The 20,324-nt window shown below is 49.0% G+C and overlaps 1 protein-coding gene across 1 annotated transcript in view; it reads left to right on the top strand.

Annotated features, from left to right (window-relative positions):
* PRKCA (protein kinase C alpha) overlaps positions 1–20,324 on the top strand; it is a 393,808-nt gene that overhangs the window by 306,236 nt on the left and 67,248 nt on the right. The gene's annotated exons all lie outside the window — the stretch shown is intronic.

Below are 20,324 nucleotides of genomic sequence, written 5' to 3'. Positions count from 1 at the left end.
CGCTTGTCTCCGCTCACCAGACTCTTTTCTCCAAGCACTTGCCTTATGCTCCAGGCCACCGTTTTTCATTTCTTTTCTGTTTCTCTAACCACCTGCATTTTGGCGGCTCGAGGGAGTCATACGGTAGCCATCACAGTCTGTGTAACCGGTTAGTCCTTTTGGAATCTTTCTGTTCCTTGGGCGAATTAGGATTCGCGGGAATTCCCATCCCCTAAAGAAATAGGTCCACACACACACACGCACGTGCACACACACGCCTGTGCACAGAGATACTGAACTGTGGCTGAAATGTCGACACTAATGAGATTCCCGTGGCTTTGTTTTTCCTCTCTCTGTTGTTTCCCTCTCCGAAATGAAGGTTTGTCCCAAAGAAACATATAGAACATATCAAGGTGGAATGAATTCTTAAGGCTGTAAAACATAAAAACGTTCAAAGTGCCTTTTGGCAGGCTGATACTTGGTGGAAGTGGATGTTGATGGCAAACGCTTAAGGTCAGGGCTATGAGCCTGGGTGCCCCAGGGAGCATAAATGAGTCACAGATCATGTAAGTAAATGGCAGCGAGCAGCAGGCCTCAGGACTGGTGACAGCGGGGTGGGGGCCAGGGGCCGCCACTGCTCCTTGGTGCCAGTTGGTTATTGCCGTGCCCAGAGGAGGGTCCTGTGCCGCCAGATCTCCTGGTTCTTCAAAAGAAGCCAAAAGCCAATTTTTTTTTTAAATCTGACATCTTCTGGGGCGCCTGGGTGGCTCAGTGGGTTAAGCCGCTGCCTTTGGCTCAGGTCATGATCTCAGGGTCCTGGGATCGAGTCCCGCATCGGGCTCTCTGCTCGGCGGCGAGCCTGCTTCCCTCTCTCTCTCTGCCTGCCTCTCTGTCTACTTGCGATCTCTCTCTGTCAAATTAAAAAAAAAAAAAAAAATTTAAATCTGACATCTTCTGACTCCCTTTAATATTGGCAGCTAGTTAAAACTCAGAGCTTGGTATAGGACAAGCACTCTGTTGCTGTAGACACAGGTAAATTTCAGCCAGTAGAAATCAGCTGGCAATCTCTGTTCCTAAAAAAAATATAGGAGGAAAAAATGCATTTATGTATAAAGTGAAGTTCTTTCCAAAGGGGCCTGCTAGGATTTAGGGCATTGAAGGGCAAAGATGTGTTACGGTCTGGGGTACCTTCCAGTGTCGACATCCGGCATCCGGCAAGGCTGTTTCTCTCCTTATTTTTTCCTTCACTTCCTCCCTTGTCTATGCCCACCTCCCCCTCAGAGCTCAGGACGGGAGCCCCACCCTGTCGTCACACCACTTCTGTGAAGGATGACCCTTTCCAGAGCGTTCTGGGACCCCAAGTTCCAGCACTACTCCCATGTCCCAGGCAGGAGAGATTGCCTAGAAGTTAAACAGAGCCTCGCTGAATTTCCTGCCGTAGTTGTAGGCCATTAGCAAAAACCAGCGGGTCAGGAACTGCTGGTATAGAACCCAGTCGAGGGAGGGTCTGCACTGGGGCATCACAATGGAGGCCACTCCTGGAAACGTCTGAGACTTTGCTTTGCTGATGGCGAAATATTGACCCACTTTTTGTGCCTCATTTCCATGGCTTCCTGGTGAGTAACCTTCCTGTTTTTCTGGGCAGTGAGTCTAGCTTTTGTAAAGGTCAGAGCTCCAAATTCAAAAAAAGGGGGGCGGGCGGTGCATAGGTGCATAGCCCTAGGTCAGAGGGCTTGAGGCCAGAATTGCATTTCTCTCTAGAGGCTCCTTAGAGGCCTCGTGGGTGGTGCTCCCTCCTGGCCATGTGCTTTGGATGGAGTTCTACCGGCCCAGGGGCAAGTGCAGCGAGGCCCATGAGCCTCTGCTGTCCGGCTTCCGGTTTCTGTGCTCAGAACACCTGCCTGAACTACATCCCGGCTTTTGGTTTAAACCTCGTGCAGATCCTTCGATTTTACTGGAATTGCAGTGGTTCCTTTCCTTAACATTGCAGGAGACCAGGCCGAAAGCCCCTTGATGGCGGGGTCAAGGAGATGCTGAGAATTTTCCCACAGCTGTCGTGGTGTATTTGAAAGGGAACATTCAGATCTGATTTCAGGCAGGACTTAACCATGGAGCAGTGTTCTGTTGAGGTCTGTAAACGTGAAACTTGTCGTTTTTCCCCAGCGTCCCAGTGTCGAGAAGCAGCGTGCCTGGGCACAAAGGCTGTGTCCACGTTTGAGCAGTTCTGGGTCATAGCCAGCCTTCCCAAACAGGGTGCCGCCTGGCACCAGGGTGCACTTTGGAGAAGTTTCTCCAACATCCGCCCCGTTTCCTCCCTCTCCGTCCCCAGCCACGGTATGACTGCTTCCCCGAGTCTGCAGACTCGCCTCTCTGTCCACATCTCTCCGTATACTTGTCATCCTGACTTACCTTCCGTCATCCGAGTCCTTCTCTCCCCCACCTGCTCTTCCAGAAGGACTTTACCGCCCTCTGGTAACAGTATGATTCCGCTGACATTTTTAATTTAAAGGGCCGTGGTGACTCATGTCTGGATGAAATACAGCATTCTGACTAGTCCTTTTAGGAACGGGCATTACTCAGGGTGTTGTACGCCAGCTGAAGTCTACAGGATTATTCTGTGTCCAGCTCTGGTTTCTAGAAAGAGTTAATAGCCAGGTTGTGGTTTTCAAATCTTCTTCCAGAAATCGAAAGTCACTCAATCCGACGGAAGAAAAATCCAAACAAGTGAGCATTGACAGCTATACCTCTGCATTAGCATTTGTCTTGATAACATGGGGGGGGGGGGTTCAAATTTATCATTTGATTCTAGAGCCCGGCAAACAGAATGATCAGTGAGTAAAGCTCTTAAGAGGCAAGGAAATCGCAAGATGGTTGGAAATGACCTGACTCCCTAATGCACTGTCCGCCTTGAGCAGTTTATCTGCCTAAAAGACAAAACAAATCAGAACCATGAGCGCAGTGTTCGTGGACAGTGCGTCTGTTCCCCATTCATCTTCAAGGAAAGCACACGTAGTTCCTGATGCACAAACACAGCTTATGTATTTGTTCATTTGTCCAGTACTAAGGCTCCGGCAATGAATAGAGCAAACAGCTTCCTCCTGTCCATGGAGCTCCTGTCTGTACCTTTGGACCTTGCTTCAGATCTTTTTGGGAACAAGGCAGGAAGCTTCTTGAGAAAGAAGCTTTTTATAACCCCCTGTGCTGGTCAGTGATTTCCCCAGGATGTCCCCTCACAATTGAGAAGATTCTGGATTCCTGTTCCTTTCTCCTGCTTCTGGGCCCCTGTCCCTTGCGATGAGGCTCATGGCCAGCGCTGGAGAGACACATGGCCCAGAGAATGGTTGGTTTGCCCTTGCCCCGCACACTTTCTGTAAAGCGTCACGTAATAAATAGTTTAGGCTTTGCAGGCCTCTAGGTTCCTGTCACAACCACTCAGCTATGCCTTTGTGCCACCAAAGCAGCCACAGACAAGGTGTAAGCAAAGGGGCACAGTTGTGTGCTAATAAAACAGTATTTATAAAAACAAGTGACAGACCAGATTTGGCGTGTGAGCCATGGTTTAACCCCTGGTTCAACCCACGGACTATATGCAGCGTCGGATCCTGGCTCTGCCACGTATCAACCACGTGCCTTCCCGGGTCATGTCCTTCACTGTAAATAGGAATAATAATAGTATTTACTTAATGGTGTTGTGGGGTTTTTTTAAGACTATTTATTTATTTGACAGAGAGAGAGAGATCACAAGTAGGCAGAGAGGCAGGCAGAGAGAGAGAGGAGGAAGCGGGCTCCCTGCTGAGCAGAGAGCCCAATGCAGGGCTCAATCCCAGGACCCTGAGATCATGACCTGAGCCAAATGCAGAGGCTTAACCCACTGAGCCACCCCCGTGCCCCTTAATGGTGTTGTTTTAAAGAGGAAATTAGGTTGTCATTAGAAATTTCCTAAAAGCAGACTTTCATACGAGTATTTTATCATCTTCCTCAATATGGTTCATTGCAGAGACTGGGTTCAAGAGAGCACTTTTTTTTTTTTAAACTTCTGGAGCTTTCTGGGGAAAAAAATTTTTTTTAATGTTGAAATCATGTTCTTAATGGTGGGTATGTTCTGTGTCTTGTGGTCCAGCCATACAGTAAAATAGAAGGGTATTGATGAAACCCAATCACCATTTATAACATCGTTTTTATGGGGAAATAGATCTTCACATACATTTAGATGGGTTTCTGGAACACAGCGTGTCGGTGGATTGGGAACTTGGTGTAACTGGCAGTGGGTCAGGCCATCTCTGGGTGAAGCAAAGTTCCAGGGGGACAAAGGAGTCTCAGCCTGAGGAGACTGTCCGCACTGATGTTTCTCAACCCGGTCGTTTGGCAGAAGGTCCTGAGCAAAGACTTGAAAGTGAGCCTGTCCATGAACCACACCGAGAACAATCCCACGTAGGACCCTAAGTGTAGCAGCAGCTTCTGGTACGTCCCATTCACCCCAGGAATGGCGCTGTTGGTTTGCCGGCGATGGCGCTCCCTGGAAACTCCGGCATTTCTGTCGGTGTCTTGACACCCTCTGATCTTTCACCAATCTGGGATTTGAATCCTTCCCCTCTTGAGCTCTGCCCAGGGAGTTATGCCTCGCATTCAACTGGCCAGTTAGAAGAAAAGCATCTTCTGAGCACATCTTTTCCTCATTCACAACCGTTTCAGAAAATCTTCTGGTCATTATCCATCTCCATGGTTATTCGTGAGCTTGAGCATCTCTGTGTTGTTTCATCGGTCTGGTTGATTCTTCCCCTGAGCGACTTGGGCCACGTCTACCCCCAGAGCTGGGAATGTTCTAGAATCAAGAACAAAGGAGGGGCGCCTGGGTGGCTCAGTCGGCAAAGCGGGGTCAGGATCCCGGGGTCCTGGTGTTACAGGATCCTGGGGTTCTTGTCTCACAGAGTTAAAGGTGAATCTCACAGACACAAAAGGGAAAGTGAAGTGAAAGTTTATTCAGTGAAGGTGAGAGCAGAAAGGACGGAAGCGGCTCCCTGGGGTGAGAGGGGTCCCAAATGGGTTGCCCGGAGGGCTTCTCGGGGCTGTCTCTTATGGAGAACTCCCTGGGAATCTTGTGGCCTTGAGATTCATGTGCCGACTTGGTTGGAGCACAGACTACTGATAACACCCTTAATGACTTACTTCTTTGAGGTCTGGTCATTTTCCATGATACACTGTAGCCACCGAAGAAAATTGGTCCCCAGCATTGAGATCCAGGTGTCTGTGCCCTTATCTCTGGTTCACTCTGGCTTAGGGCTTCTGCCTCCGGGGAGTAGTCCCAGAGCCCAGCCAGGGGCCCCCCATCTCTCCCTGTCTATACCGTAACCCTTTCCTTCTTCACTGGGATCAAACCCCACATCGGGCTCCCTGCTCAGCGGGGAGTCTGCTTCTTCCTCTCCCTCTGCTTGTGCTCACTCTCTCTGTCACATAAATAAAATTCTTTTTAAAATAAATAAGAACAAGGGAGGAGGTTTAGGGGAGAAGAAAAGGAGAGGCCCATTGTGAGACCACGATCCGGCCCTTCCTTTGGAGCCAGCCACTTCCTGCCAGGGACCTATTCCCCCCAACCCCCACCCGCTCACACACCCCCTCACTCCCCTCCCCTTCCTCTCAGAGGCAGTGCCTTTCTCCTAAGGCTTGGCCGCTCTCCCTTGGAGTGATTTCTTTCTAACCAAGACCTTCTTCCCCAATCCTCCCCATGGAGAAATGGAGCCCTAGGGCTGATGACCCGAGCCCCAGACCAGGTTCCTCGGGCTCACCGCACCCGAGTACAGGCGCAGGAGTCCCGGAAACCCCACCCCCTCTTCACATGTCTCATGTCAGTGTTTCCAACAGTCGAACCCGAACTCTCTCCCTGTGCTCCCGTATCCCAGACACTGTCTCCGATTTGTGTCGTGATGACTTTTAGCTACAAATGGAGTTTACATGAACTCCTCCCTGCCACTGGGGTTGCTGATCTCCCCCACATGTTGTTTGCCGTCACTGGACATGCTGCTGTAAAAAAAAAAGAAAGCCAAGCACGGGACGCCTGGGTGGCTCAGTGGTTTAAGCCTCTGCCTTCGGCTCAGGTCATGATCTCAGGGTCCTGGAATGGAGCCCCGCATCGGGCTCTCTGCTCAGCGGGGAGCCTGCTTCCCCTCTCTCTGCCTGCCTCTCTGCCTACTTGTGATCTCTCTCTCTGTCAAATAAATAAATAAATTCTTTAAAAAAAAAAAAAAAAGCCAAGCAGCTCTCCTTAAAAGAGGCCACACCATGGTCTTCTGCCCGAGGGTCGAGACTTTTCGTTGTCTTCATCATCTGTTTTAGAGAATCAAAGTAGAGCAGAGTAAGAAGCTGAAAGCACCCGAGTCTTTTTCTGTCCTTGCCTTCCACGGCTGCTCTACTCCTGGGTAAATTAACATCTAACATCAAAAAAAAAAAAGTTAAATGCAAAACAGACACATTTATAGCAGAATTAAGATCACTAAGAGGCAGTGCGCTTTGGGCTTTGTCCGCATGGAATATTTCTGTTGTCAGAAAGTCATGGAAAGCAATGTCCCATTAGAGAGCTGGCAGGCGACTCACCCTAGACAGCTCTACGGAGTGTCAGGATGCAAGAGAACAAGACGAACGCTTTTCAATGGTGGTGTTGCTTGTGAGCTCTCTACAGAAACCTCCTTGCAGAGGTCTCTAAAGAGAGAAGCTTATGATCGAGTGTGAAGGGTGGCAGTCGCTCTTGCGGCAACGGTTTGACCTCCCATCCCACCCCTTCTCGGGAGCGGAGGGGGACGAAGAGGAGGAGAGCAGGGAGCACAGTGAGGGACCAGTAAGCTCCAGGCAGTTTCTGTGCTGAGCACTCTGACTCGCATTTGAGGGGTGGTTCTGCATCCTGGCACGAACCCCAGCCCAGGGGTCCTGCCGCTGGGGCTCAGACCCTGGCTTGTCCACATTCCAAGTGCACGAACTTGGGCACATTACTCCATGTTCCAACATGGTAGTCTAGAAAGAGGACACAAGTGGAAATAGTCATGGTTTCACATCCTGACTATCCCACTTACTAGCAGTAACCTTCCATAAGATGCTTAAATTCTCTCATCTTTCATTTGGCCTTTCTTTGTGAATTGGGGATAATGGTAGTGTCTACTGCAGAGCAGTGCTGTGGGGGTTAAAGGAGCCCATTTGTGTAAGTTGCCTAGCCTTACCTGGCATATAGTAGGTGCTCAATAAAGCTTAGCCAGGACTGTTGGGGTTTTGGGGTTTTTTTTTTGGGTTTGGGGGGTTTTGGTTTTTTTGTTTGTTTGTTGCTTTCATCATAGCTGATTATATAATATGGACTTACTCAGATTTGGTTTAGACTGACGTTTATGAAAACTTAGAAACTCTGACCCTACACCTGGATGTGCAAAGAGGTGCTACAGAGAGGCATGAGCATCTGAGAACGCTGCTTGGAGAAGTTCGGTCAGGGAATCATTCCTGAGAACAGACCAGGAGCTTGATTGTCCCAACACTCACCACGTTCTAGAGCCTGAAGTTAAAACTCCAATTCTCTCTCATACATTCAGCGGCAGGCTGCCTGACCCGGCTCTGCTTTGGCTCAGTTTCCTATACAGGCAACATTTCAGGGTAGTTTGAACTTGAATGTTTACCCAATGGGCAGCTTTGCTGGTGCTACAATCAGCCCAACCCCTACCCGTGGGTCATCTGTGCTCAGCCCCAGGACCTCAATTGATGCCCTCACAATAATTCTCATTCTCCCCACTTACAGACCATCATCACCCTCTCCAACTGACTTCATGCCCAGCCTTTATCTTCAGATGGTCGAGGAACACCAGAGATTGTTTGACCCATTGGGTAGGGTCAGCCCATAGGAGCCAAGCCTGTTCATCGTTAGTGGTTTGAATGTATCATCAGCTACATAATCACATAATCCTAAATTCCAGAGTGAATAGCTGCATTTTCCCTTACCTTGAAAATCCTCTAGGGTGGTACGGTTTGATTCAGTAGCCATCAGGCATAGGAGTCCGCCAAGCACTTAAAAATGTGGCCAGTCTGAATTGAGATGCACTCTCAGTATGAAATACACACAGGATTTCAAAGACTCAGCAAAAATTTTTAAAAGTGTAAAATACCTTATTAATAATCATCTGTATACAGATTCTATATTAAAATAATATTTGGATACATTGGGTTAACACTACATTTAACAAATCTGTTATACACTTTTATATGTCAGTATTAGATATTATGAAATCAGTTTCACCTGTCGGTTATATTTTTAATGAGGTTGGTAGGAAATTTAAATTTATATATGGAACTCACACGGTATTTCTATCAGACAGGGCTAAACATTTCCTCCCAAGAGAAATAGTTTGTCATGGGGTGGTGACAGAAATGCAAAACCAGTGACTTTCTAATATATTTTTCCTGGGCTTATACATCATCTGTATCCAAGAGAACTGGATTTCAGGAAGTGGCCTCTCTCAGGATTCTGGGCATGTTGCTGGACCCAGATGTGTGTGTGTGTGTGTCTGTGTGTGTGTGTGTGTTTGGCGTGACCAAGTAACTATTAGAAGGATGTAACAAAGCTGGGACAATATTTGAGTTACTTAATAATTTAATAATACAAAATTCTCAAAGTCGTCCCAAAAGTCCCACTGAAATGTATTGAGAATGTCTGGTTATTTGGAAAGCTGTGAGCAGAGGGTCAGAGCTCTCACCCAGCCCTCCATTTTAGAAACAAAGTTGCTTTACCTCGGGGACTATACTAAATGTATTTACCTAAGGGCTGTGCACTCATGAGCTACATTCGTTTTATCAGATATTTTGGAAACAAAGGGACGCTAACTTTCCATGGCTCAGATGTTTGATTTGAAAGACTTTTTTGGAAAGATTCTACAGAATGTCCCTTGGTCAGACCCTGAGGCAGGATTAGCCGTGGCTTCCATGAGGTCTGTGTCCTCCCAGTTTTTGCCTTTTTGGCCATTCAGAATCATAGCAGGGTCTAAAGCGAAAGAAGCCAAAATGAAATTGATGCGTGTTCCATGAGAACGAGCTGCTTTGTGGGGCTCATGATAGAGGTCCAGAAACTGCTAGAAAGAAGCAGCACCCTGGAGACTGCAGATTTCCTGAAGAACACACATGTATCTACTTTTATTTATTCCGGGGAAGCATTTTGAGATTATCCCTATTACTGATTAACAAATTAATGTGATCCACTTACTATTAAAGTATTTAAGTCAACATTGATGAGACTCTGTTGCTAGGTTATGTGAGGAAAGAACTGGCAAACATTTTCCTGTTTACTGTTGCCGAAATTGGATTTTCCAGAAGCCCTCCATTGTCTTTGAAGACTTTATCTAATTCAGAGTGTTCTTCTCTGGATGAGAAAAAAGAAAATAGTTCACTGGAGACCCTCAGATAAATTGTAGCTATTTGTTGATCTGATGAGGCCTGCTACTGTTACTATGGAAACCTGAGTACTTTCCAGTGACCTTTTGGACCCAAAACACAAAATCTGTGTGCCCCAATATAGATTCTGCCTTTTTTTTTTTTAATTTATTCATTCTGGTCCCTAAATAGCTTAATTAATTACTTTCTGAACTGTGTGCTATTAAGGGGGGGAAAGTCTATAAAATGCACATCAGCTGAAAGATATTTTATTCTTTGTATTTCAGCTCTGTCTTAGAAGCAAACTCTTAAGCTGAAACAGGACAAAGTTCAATGTTTGAAATCATTGTCACACTTTCATTAGATCCTTGTCAGCAGAGGTTAGCACCACCACTCAATTGAGCAGGCTCAAAGAAAGCTTCCAAAAGCAACTGCACAGCATTTCTGATCAGTCCGTAAGGGAGGGTAAATGCATTTATAGCCTAGCATTGGCAACATGCTTTCAGCTTAATTTCTCTTATGGAAATGACTTTGGTGGGAAACCAGAAAAAGATTGTACATTCCAGTTATCTGTTCCATCCTAATGGACTCCTGAATTGACATAAACAGCCTTGTGTTTGGAGCTGTGGGTGGAGCCCGGGAGGGTGGGAGGGCCTTATGGGTGGATGTTGCTGGTTCAATAAACAGGGCAAGCCTACAGTAAATGTTAAAAGCAGCCATCCTTGTGCACCCAGGGCCTGGCACCACAGGGAGTTAGCAGGTCAGGAACTGGAAGGAAGGAAGAACCAGTGTCCCTTGGCATGAACAGAGATATGGTACCTAAGCACTGATACCGGTCCCTATGGTTCTAGCCCACGCACCAAAAAAAGAAGTCAAAATCCCTTAAAACAGAAAAGCCTAGAATAAGTGTAACACCCCACCCCCCACCATAATTCTGTTTGCTGCTGATCCCGAATTAGAATTCGGGATCTAGGGAGGTCATTCCCAAGGATTCTGAACTCCCTGAGTAGCCTGGAAAAAAAAAAAAAAGTGACCACTTGTGCTTCCGATCCTTGCAACTCCGGGTATGACACATGGACCAGCAGCCAGAGCATCATCTGGGAGCTTATCAGAAATGCAGGGCACACCTAGGTGGCTCGTCGGCTAAGCACTTGACTTTTGATCTCAGCTTAGGTTTTGATCTCAGGGTCGTGAGCCCAAGCCCAACTTTGGACTCCACACCGGACATGGAGCCTACTTATAAAATGCAGATTCTCAGATCCCATCCTAGACTTATCCTGAGTCAGAATCTGCATTTTCACAAGATGCCCAGGGGGTTCCTGTCTCCTTTAAAGTTTGAGAAACGCTGATGGGGAGGGTGTGACCTGTCGAATAATGGGCGAACAAACTTGTGTCCTCCGTGGTTGTGGAGGTGATGACTGACTCCCATTACACTCAGTATCCAAATCCAGTGGCACAGGGATGGACCCCCAGCCACCTGCTCCCATGCAGCTCCTGAGCAAAGAATGGTTTGAATATTTTCAGTGATTTTTTTTAAGGATAGTGTTCGCGACACTTGAAAATTAGATGAACTTCATACTTCAGCATCCAAAGACTTTACTAATACGACCACGCTTGTCCGTTTATTGTCAGTGGCTGCTTTCCAGCCACAAGAGCTGCGTCCCTGGAATAGAGGCTCTGTGGCCTCCAAAGCCCAAAATATGTGCTGTCTGGTCCTCCCAGGGGAAGTTTATAATGCAGTAGTAGCATATCAGAAAGGGGGGGCGACGTGCAAAATTACCGCCATGGAGAGAAAACAAAAGCACAGAAGGGGCTTCCTTGAGCTGGTTTGTAGCAGGAGCCAGACCTCCTGTCTCTTCTCGGTCATCCTCCCTGGGACATGCCCCTTACACACACACCATGCTGTGGTTCATACCTTAGTACTTGGCATTCCCTTGCAAAGACCCTCCCTTCCCCTCTGTGTCTAGCTTTCCAAAGCCTACCCATTCTGACATGCTTCTCAAGCCTTTTAAACTGGTCTGAGATTTCCTTGTGCAGAGGAGGACGGCTCACCTGTGGGACACACCTGTTGAATTTGCACCTTCATGTGTCCACAGTGCGAATGGCCAGCCCTGCCCTGGAGGCCTCGGATCTTAAACATCAGGCCCTGTTCAGCTTTCCTCGACAGCCTGGGGGAGGGTGTCTGAGCCTGTGTGTCTAGGAAGCTGATGGAGGCCTTCCGGGGAGAGGCCGTTCTGCAGCCCAGAGAGTCTCCCTCCTTCACACCTAAATCCCTTTAGCCTCGGGCAACACCACGGGTGCAGGGAATATGGTCACGCCCAGAGACGGACCTGCTTCTTTCCCATACTTCGTGTGGTTCCAGAAATAAGTAGTTTGGGAAATTTCCGACTGGTGAATGGCATGTCTTAAGAACATTACTGAGTAGGAACAGGGGATGTGACAAGTTTTACTTTGCTCCGCTCTATGTGTAATATTCCTGACCCTCACAGTAAAGGAGCGGCTGGACTTTCTTTCCAGCCTGAACCCAGTAAACAGAATGAGCAGGTGTCTGACTCGGGCCACAGGTCAGTTCTTTGTCCAAGTACCCGTATCTCCAGTTCTTGAGACTCCAGTCGAGCCTCACTGCTGAGAAGACGGTGGCTCTCGTGATGTGACGTGATGTGGCATTAACGTGAGACCGCAGTGACCTCAGGAACTCAAAATGGCAGCTCCCGATGCAAGAGGCCCAGGAGCTGGCTGGGGTGTTCGTGGATGTTTTATTTTGGTTTTATTGATGGATTTTGTTTTCATGGATCAGGTCTCTGGCCTTTAAGACCATTGCCCTAGTGTGCGAAGCATTGTAGCTCTCCCTGCCTCATCAAGCCAACCAGCCAGCCATGCCCAGGACCCCGATGAGTTCCGTGTCTCTCATGTCCATTATGGAAAACGAGGTAGTTAACACTGAGGCAGCTCTTAGACATTTGCTATCTTGCCTCTGCACAGAGGAACTACTTCCTCATCTCCCAGCCGACGTCGAAGTGTGGGGTCAACCTGTGTTCCCTCAGAGTGCTCACGGATGTGTGGAAGGAGAGGGTCTGCGGGAGTCTGGCTGATTCCCTCCATTAACCTTTCCTTGATTTTTTTTTTTTAAAGATTTTATTTATTCGAGAGACAGAGAGAGAGCACAAGCGGTGGGGAGGGGCAGAGGGAGAGGGAGAAACAGTCTTCCCACTGAGCAGGGAGCCCGACACAGGGCTCAATCCCAGGACCCTGTGATCATGACCTGAGCCAAAGGCAGATGCTTAACCAAACTGAGTCACCCAGGCACCCCTGACTTTTTATTTTTCCAAAAAAAGATTTGGGTTCGTTTGCCATGTCCAAGCATGAAATGGCTTAGGGGTCTTTCTAGGTCCAGTCGAGTCCGAGAGCCCAGCGGTTGGGGGAAGGCTGGGAAACTGCCCATATGGAAGTGTCCGTTGGAGGATTTTGTAGGCTCTGCAGAAGGTGACCTATTGCAGATGGAAGTGGGAGGTAGGACCTTCTGAAGCCATCCCATGTACGTTTCAGGGCATCTCAGCCCACCTCAAGTCCTCTCTCCCTAGAGGTATTAAGGCAAAGATTGGGCAGCTCTGTCCGAAAGGTGCAGGAGAAATGTCAACTAAATTTCCTCTAAGGTTCTTGGAAACAGCACCAACATTTCAATAAGGATGTTTTTGTTGCTATTGTTAGTTGCCTTTAATCTTGATGTGGATTAAGATCTCTGGCCTAAAATAGACCTTTGGGGATTAGAATAAAATGGCCTATTTTGAGAACAATTATAAATAGATTCATGATTACAGATTTAAAGGACCATAATTAGAAGATGTAACCAAGGCTAATCTCTCCGTACCTGTTCAAAGAGATGTAAAATTCATTATTTGACCAGCTTCCTATTTTAGTAGACAAAACCTTCCAAGCACAAAATATAATCTGTTTGTCTCTCATCTCCTCTCCGTTCAGGCTCGGGGATACGGTGACCTTTTCAGGCTGTGGAATTTTGGGTTTGGAAAACCAGCCTCCTTCTCAAATTTTCTCCCCCACACTCATACTCTGTATGAACTCGCAGGATTCGTCTCATGACTCCTTGTACAAAGTTCTCTGTTAAGATGGTTTCAATTTATTCTTCTCACGTTAGCTCTTTCGAAAGTAAAGTTACCCAGTCAGGAGGGTTGTTTTTTTTGTTTTTTGTTTTTTTTTTTTTTGTGGGGTTTTTTGTTTTGTTTTAGACAGAAGTTGAAACATCAAAAGAAATAAGCCTGGGGAGCCAAACCTGGTCACCCTAGTGTTCAGGCAACCAGAATGCGGTTAACGAGCTGTCCCGCCTATGTTTTACCAGTGGTCTTTGGCTCTTCAAGATTCCAAAGAGTCTTCTGAATTATCAAGGGAAAAATTAATCTTGTTACGGGTAGTTTTCATGGTAAGTGGGTTTGGTTCTCTTCTGACTTACTGAGGAGCGGCGGCCTCTGTGTGTAAAGCTCACGGGTAACTAGCTGTGGGCTACCTGAGACAGCTGACGAATCAGGGGAACCATTACTCCACCATCTGGATCGGCCCTAAGCAAAGGAAGCATCATGATCGTCATGGGGCTGTGTGATGGGATGTCACGCGTGGCCACATCAGAGCCATGAGAAAGAACGAGAAGGGCCGTGGCTCTGTGTGGTCTGACACGAGTCTGCTCGTTATGCAAACAACAAGAAAGGGTCCATTCCCACCCCTCCGAGGACCAAGTCAGACCTGCCTCTCTCGAGCCTCCGGGCAGTGCCCCCCTTCTCTGCTGGAGCCTCGCACTGCCTCCTGGGCTGCCCCTCCCCGTGCCTTCTGTCTGCCCTGGAAATGAAACCTCTGCTGTGTTGTACTCGAGTTTCCTTTTTCTCTTGGTGCTGATTGTTTTCCAGTGTCTGTCGCGTCCTCCCTACTAACCTCACAGTTTTCCCCTTTCTCCTGTCTCTTACAGGGATGTCATGTCCGCTTCTTAAAGGTAGTTCTTCCTCCACTCTGTCCTCTTCCACCTTCCCTGCCACAAAAACGTTTTTGTGGCTGCCAAGCCTGAGTATCCCCCAGCCGTGCTCTCCGCTCTTAAGGATGCACTGTGTGTTCTGGTGGCTCGAACCTTCCGCCTACTGGTGTCCCCGTCGGTGCGCTCCCCTCCAAATGGCCACGACCCTCCAGTGAGGGAGAAAACGCTCCTTACGTGTCACCCAGAGAGCATACCTGTCCTCCCCATCTCCAGATCAAGTCCGTTTAAGATTATATGAACTAGGAAATAATTGAAATCTCCGATCAGTGATTCAAGATAAGTTCCAGTCTGTTTTTAACACATCGAATGAACAGAAAGAGTGCATCTTTAAATCGACAGCACACATTTTCCTCTCCTCCTGCCAGTATATATCCCCAACCACATACTAAGACTCATTTTCAATTTTATGTAGACATCTACATGAGCATGCAAACAATATGGTGTACTTACACTACATGTGGGCCTTTCTGCAGAAGGCGTAGTGTAATATATCATGGGCTGAAATCATCAGATTTTTCTGATGTTCTTAATGCCTGGCTTAATGCTTCTCACTGTATTTCATTCCTTTTTCCATTTTTTTTCATTTGTTTCCCCAAATGAATTGTTCATAACCTAATCAACCATTCTACCCGCCCCACCCACACTGTCAAATGGAACTTTGCAATGTGCATGTAAATTATTTCAAAAATCTTATCTATAATCTTTTCTGACAACACCAGTCTCTTCCGGGAAGCTGGTTAGAGCCGTGTACCAGCTGTGTTTTCAATGTCTTGCCTTTGTTAATAATTGAAATCCACTCTGGATCATTACACCATATTCATACTGGAACCATCTGAGATATCTAAACATTCAAAGACTTGGGTGAAGAATTTGCAAGGGGGAAATCCCGCCCCCGAGCCTAAGCTAGAATCAACTTAGGAAAGACTTTTTAAAACACCGAACTAAGGAAAACATCTAGTAAATAATGTTTTTCAAGTTTCTTTCTGTAGAACTTGTATCTGGTACTACAGGTATGTGCCCTCAGGCCACCAGAAATTAGTGACCCAGAGTTATGGGAAATGGGGAAGAAAAAAAAAATACATTCTCTGAGGTTTCACAAGTCTTACAGAGTGTGTGAAAACATGCATCTGTCACCATTTCTCTCGTCGCCGCCCTCCCGTTGTTTGTCTTTTGAAACGCTGTCACGTGATGCTGTGTGTCCACTTTGGAGAAACCTCTTCAGAAGCTGGCCGCGCCCGACACACTGAGCCACCTGGCGATGTCCCCTGTCAGAGTGACCAGCCTCTCCCGATCATTCCAGGATGTGGAGATGGTTCCTTTGTAAAAGCAAATGAATCACCTGTCCTGCCCCATTATCTCAGAGGACAGCTCTACTCTGATGAAATGGGTTCACACCTGGGGATTCGGGTCCTTCCTGGAGCCCAGATGTCCCTTGCCCATGTGGTGTATTTCCGTCTTTGTGATGAGGCTGGCAAGTCTGTCATCCCGGGGAGAAATAATCCGTGTAGCGGGCTCTATTTCACCACGTATAGGAAGGGCTGGGGCACAGCCGCAGAGCTCAGATGTGGCTGGAAAGGGAAATGAAGGGCAAGAGAAAAGAAGAAGAAAAAGCTGGGAGGAAGCCTTCACCTCCCGGGTCCCCTCCTGGCAGGTAAACTCCGGCCCCTCCCTGCTGCAGTGATCAGCTGTCCCCTCTTAAGGCCTGCCGTCCCTCCCGCCCACTGGGCAGCAAGGCTCCCTTCTTGTCCCTGCAGGGAAGCAGCCCAGTGGCCGGGTTAAGCTCCAGGCTGCCTGGGTTCAAGTCCCAGCTCAGCCTCCTGTCTGTAAGGCCGTGGGCCACTTAGCTCACCTCTCGTACCTCAGTTTCTCCATCTCTAAAATGGGGGCAATAAAATCACCAGCCTCCTAGATTGCTGGGAGGACTGAACGAGGCAGTATGACAGTGGCCAGGAGAGCGCTGGGTTGTCGGCTGGCGTTGCTGCTGCTGTCACAGTCCACATCCTCCCCCTGCCCTCCCCCAGCTCTTACGAACCAGGCGTCTTCCCCATGGAGAGAAGAAACATGGCTGTTGCCTGAGAAGCCATCGCCAAGTTAAAACGAATGCTTTGTCATGTTTTCTGAGCGCCCCCCCCCCCCGCCCCCTCCTCTTGCGCCCCAGGGTTGGGAGACCCAGTTGTGCATTGGAGGCTTAGCAACCCCCTCCCCCTTCCAGCAATGAAGGTCATTGACGAGAAGGGTCGGGAGATGTCAGTGAAGCCTCTTGTCTTCGCGTTGGTGCACACTTCTTGTTTCCTGGTCTTCTGTCACGGGTCCCAGGACAAGAAGCACAGATGGTGCTCCCTGAAAATGTCACCTGTCTGTGGGAAATCCGCCCCGGCCCAGGCAGTGATAACGGAACGCCGTCGCTCACACCTCTTTCCAGAGTAGCCTCGCTTGCTTGCTCAGGAACTAATCCTCACCTTGTGGCTTTTTCTGAAAATAGACCTGTCAGTCCTCAGTCCGTGGATTTCCCCCGGGGGCTGTTTCTCTGTGTTGACACGTTGGGAGGAGGCAGGCAGGCAGGACAGTCCGTGACTCTGGCTAGTGGCTGTGGGTGGGCAGCCGCGTCTGCACAGATGGTGGCTGGAGCTGCCGCCATGGGCTCATCCTTGTGTAACCCACATTGACCCCGAGCCCCAGCAGCCTGTAGCTACCAGTGGGATCACAGCAATGGAAAGAATTTAAACTTTACTGGCCTTTCCCGGCTTATTGACACAAGACCCCACCACCACCACCATCTACCTCCAGGCGTCTGAGCCCCACCTGAGCCATACACACCCTCCCCAAAGCTCCTCCTCCGAGGGCCCCTCCTGCCCTGGAGACCAGCCCTTACAGCAAACACACATGGACTGCTTGGCCATGGCCCCCAAGGGCCGTGGGGACCCCTCTCCCATCTCATGTATGTCCCTTTGTTTCATCTCTGCCCCTCTCTGCTTGCCTCCTGTTGGAAGAATCTCTCTTCTGGTGTGGCCGCAGCTCCTGAGCTCTTGTGATGCCACCGTCCCTATAGGAAGGGAGGTCTCCCCACTCAGCAGGAGGGAGGCAGTGTTGGTCCATTTTACAGATGAAGCAGCTGAGGCCTCGGAGAAATCAACAGCCATAACGGGCATTCCAGTCCACATCTGGTGGACATGCTCCTTGCCATTTGCTTCCCTGTCAGCCGGTTGCCCTGGGGCGGTTGGGGGGCAGGGGAGACCACAGCAGCCCAGAGCAGTGCAGTGGCTGCCAGCCTGGGAAGCAGCTGTGTCCCACTGAGTTATAATTAAGTCTCTCCGGTTTTAAAAACTGGTGTGGGTTGGTTTTTTTTTAAGATTTTATTTATTTATTTGACAGAGATCACAAGCAGGCAGATAGGCAGGCAGAGAGAGAGAAGGGGAAACAGGCTCCCCACTGAGCAGAGAGCCCGATGCGGGGCTCGATCCCAGGGCCCTGAGATCATGACCCGAGCCGAAGACAGAGGCTTTAACCCACTGAACCACCCAGGTTCCCCAAAAACTGGTGTGGTTCTTATTTTTTATTTTTTTAAATATTTTATTCATTTATTTGACAGACAGAGATCACAAGCAGGCAGAGAGACAGACAGAGAGAGAGGGGGAAGCAGACACCCTGCAGAGCAGAGAGCCGGATGTGGGACTAGATCCCAGGACCCTGAGATCATGACCTGAGCCAGAAACTGGTGTGGTTTTTAAACGCCCAGTGAAGATAGGGTGAAATCAATGGTTGGTGGAAATTGTGTGCTGAATTAAATTGCATTCGACCCCACTTTCAAAATGTTTGCGGCTGTCAGAGATGTTTTATAATAATAAAAAAAAAATTGAGTAATTGAGCAAACATATCTAGTATTGGGGGGGAAGGATCCTTTTGTTTATTTGTTTATGTTGACTTCTGTGAGGATGCTGGGTCAGGCCTCCTCTGCTAGGGGACCACGCCTGCTCACCTCTCCAGCAGCAGCTGGACACGGGTGGAAGGCAGCGTCTGGAACTTTCCCCAGGGCTGTAGGCTTATTGGTGTTGAGGGTTTTTTATTTTGGTTTTCAGTTGATTTCAGGAGCTGCTATTCTGTATCATTTAGCTTCTGTTGCATTTCCCCCGTGGGCTTTTTCATTGAATTTCCCAGATTATTCTGTGCTTCTACCTTTCAGATAAACACAGAGGCTCCCCCGGGCCACTCCTGTTCCCTCACAGCCCTCCCTGCCCCCTTTTCCCTGCTTCTTGCAAAGTCTGAGCTCAGTTGAAGGGCTGGGGTTGGGGTGGAGGGGAGATTCAGGAATCCTAGGTCTAGAACCATAGAGATGTTGTTTTCAAGACCGGAAGCATGAAGAGACTAAAACACACTTCCGGCCCGGACCGTGGGCATTTCTCAGAGGCCTGGTTTGCACGTTTGAGATTTAGAACCATCTTCTGTAAAGGTAGAGCTGGAAAGATACAATCTGTGTCTCCTTTGAGCATTTGTAGGAGTTTTACCTCTGCAGGGCAGCCCGAGAACTTTAGGCACATTTCTACTAAGATCCCAGCCCCAGCGCAAGGGCTCCAGAAAGGAAAACACCACAAGAGGGCAGTCAAGACTTGCAAACAGAAGATCCCAGGAAAAGTTGCACACCTAAGATCCCTAGGAATTCATGACTCTAGCTCTTTACTTTTTTGTCGGACCTGAAGCTGGGATCACCACGTTATGCTCCCAGTTGTTCCTCGATTTTATGGTAAGACAAGGTGCCGCGAAGGCAGGAAGTCCAGGCTTTCTGTAGGTCTGAGGGACTCCCGTGGCCTGGCCTGGCCTGCCTGGGCCCTAACCCGGTCACATCCAGTCTGCTTTCTCAGCAGCAGAGTTGCTGACCGTCCGGAAGCAGCAGTGCTGAATGTCTGTCCTGTCTGAACCGTTGACCCTGATAACTTCCAGGAGTTCCCGGGCTCCGGACCCTGCCACAGCAGACTCGGAAATCCGAGCATCGTTAACCCCAAAGGGGAATGTTCCTGGCAGCAGAAGGGTTAGAGGTTTCCCAGAAGTACTGAGTACCAGACGTGCTCTGACAGAACTGTGCCTCGACCACATGCCCTCACACGGCACCTTCTGGAATGTGCACCCCCTCTCCGCACCGGGCCAGAGACCCCATCTTATTGCAAAGGGAAAAACTGAGGGCGAGTTTTTGGCCCTCGGATCCTGACCCAGGTCTGGAGTCTCAGCAGCGGGGGAGGGCTGAGGGCAACAGCCTTCCCAGGATTGGTTTATCAGGATGACCAGTCCTATAGCCTGATGCCCCCGGGGGGCAGCCAGCCCAGAGGACAGTGAAGGGACAGAGCTGGGAAATGCTGGAGAAGGAGGTTGGCTGCGCAGGGAACAGCACAGGAAGCTACTAGAGGTGTGTGACGCTCAGGACAGAGAGAACCAAGCACTTTGCGTTGTCCACGTTGGGCAGGGCGCAGGTGTGTCCGGGGGGCGGGTCCCCATGTTTCTCTGGAGACTGTGGCTTGGTTGCCGTGACAACAGGCCCACCGGCTCCCTGTGAATTTGTTCAGCAGTGGCGACAGCCTAAGTGGATGTGTCCACAAAAATATTTCTTATTAAGAAAATGACTTAATGTGGTTTCCTTCTGTTTCTGCCCTACTGACTCAGCCCTTCTCTCTGCACATGGGGTGGCTGCACGCGGCGCGGTCCCACCCCGGGGAGGTCAGCACATCGGGCGCCGCAGAAGAGCGAGCGGGTAGTTCCAGTAAGAGGTCTTCACCGTGGCGGCTGTGCTGGGTTAACAAGGAGACACGGGCGTGCTGTCTCCGTCTAACGGCAGTGATACAGGGCAAGGGTAGGTCAACGGCAGCCCACGGGCCAAAATGTGGCCTGTGCGGGTGTTCGCGGACCCCTCACTCGTGTGGCTCTCACACGACAA

The sequence above is a fragment of the Meles meles genome, chromosome 18 (genome assembly GCF_922984935.1).
Source record: "Meles meles chromosome 18, mMelMel3.1 paternal haplotype, whole genome shotgun sequence".
NCBI classification, from domain to species: domain Eukaryota; kingdom Metazoa; phylum Chordata; class Mammalia; order Carnivora; family Mustelidae; genus Meles; species Meles meles.
Note: the sequence above shows the minus strand (reverse complement) of the source record. Positions and strands in the feature narration are given on the sequence as shown.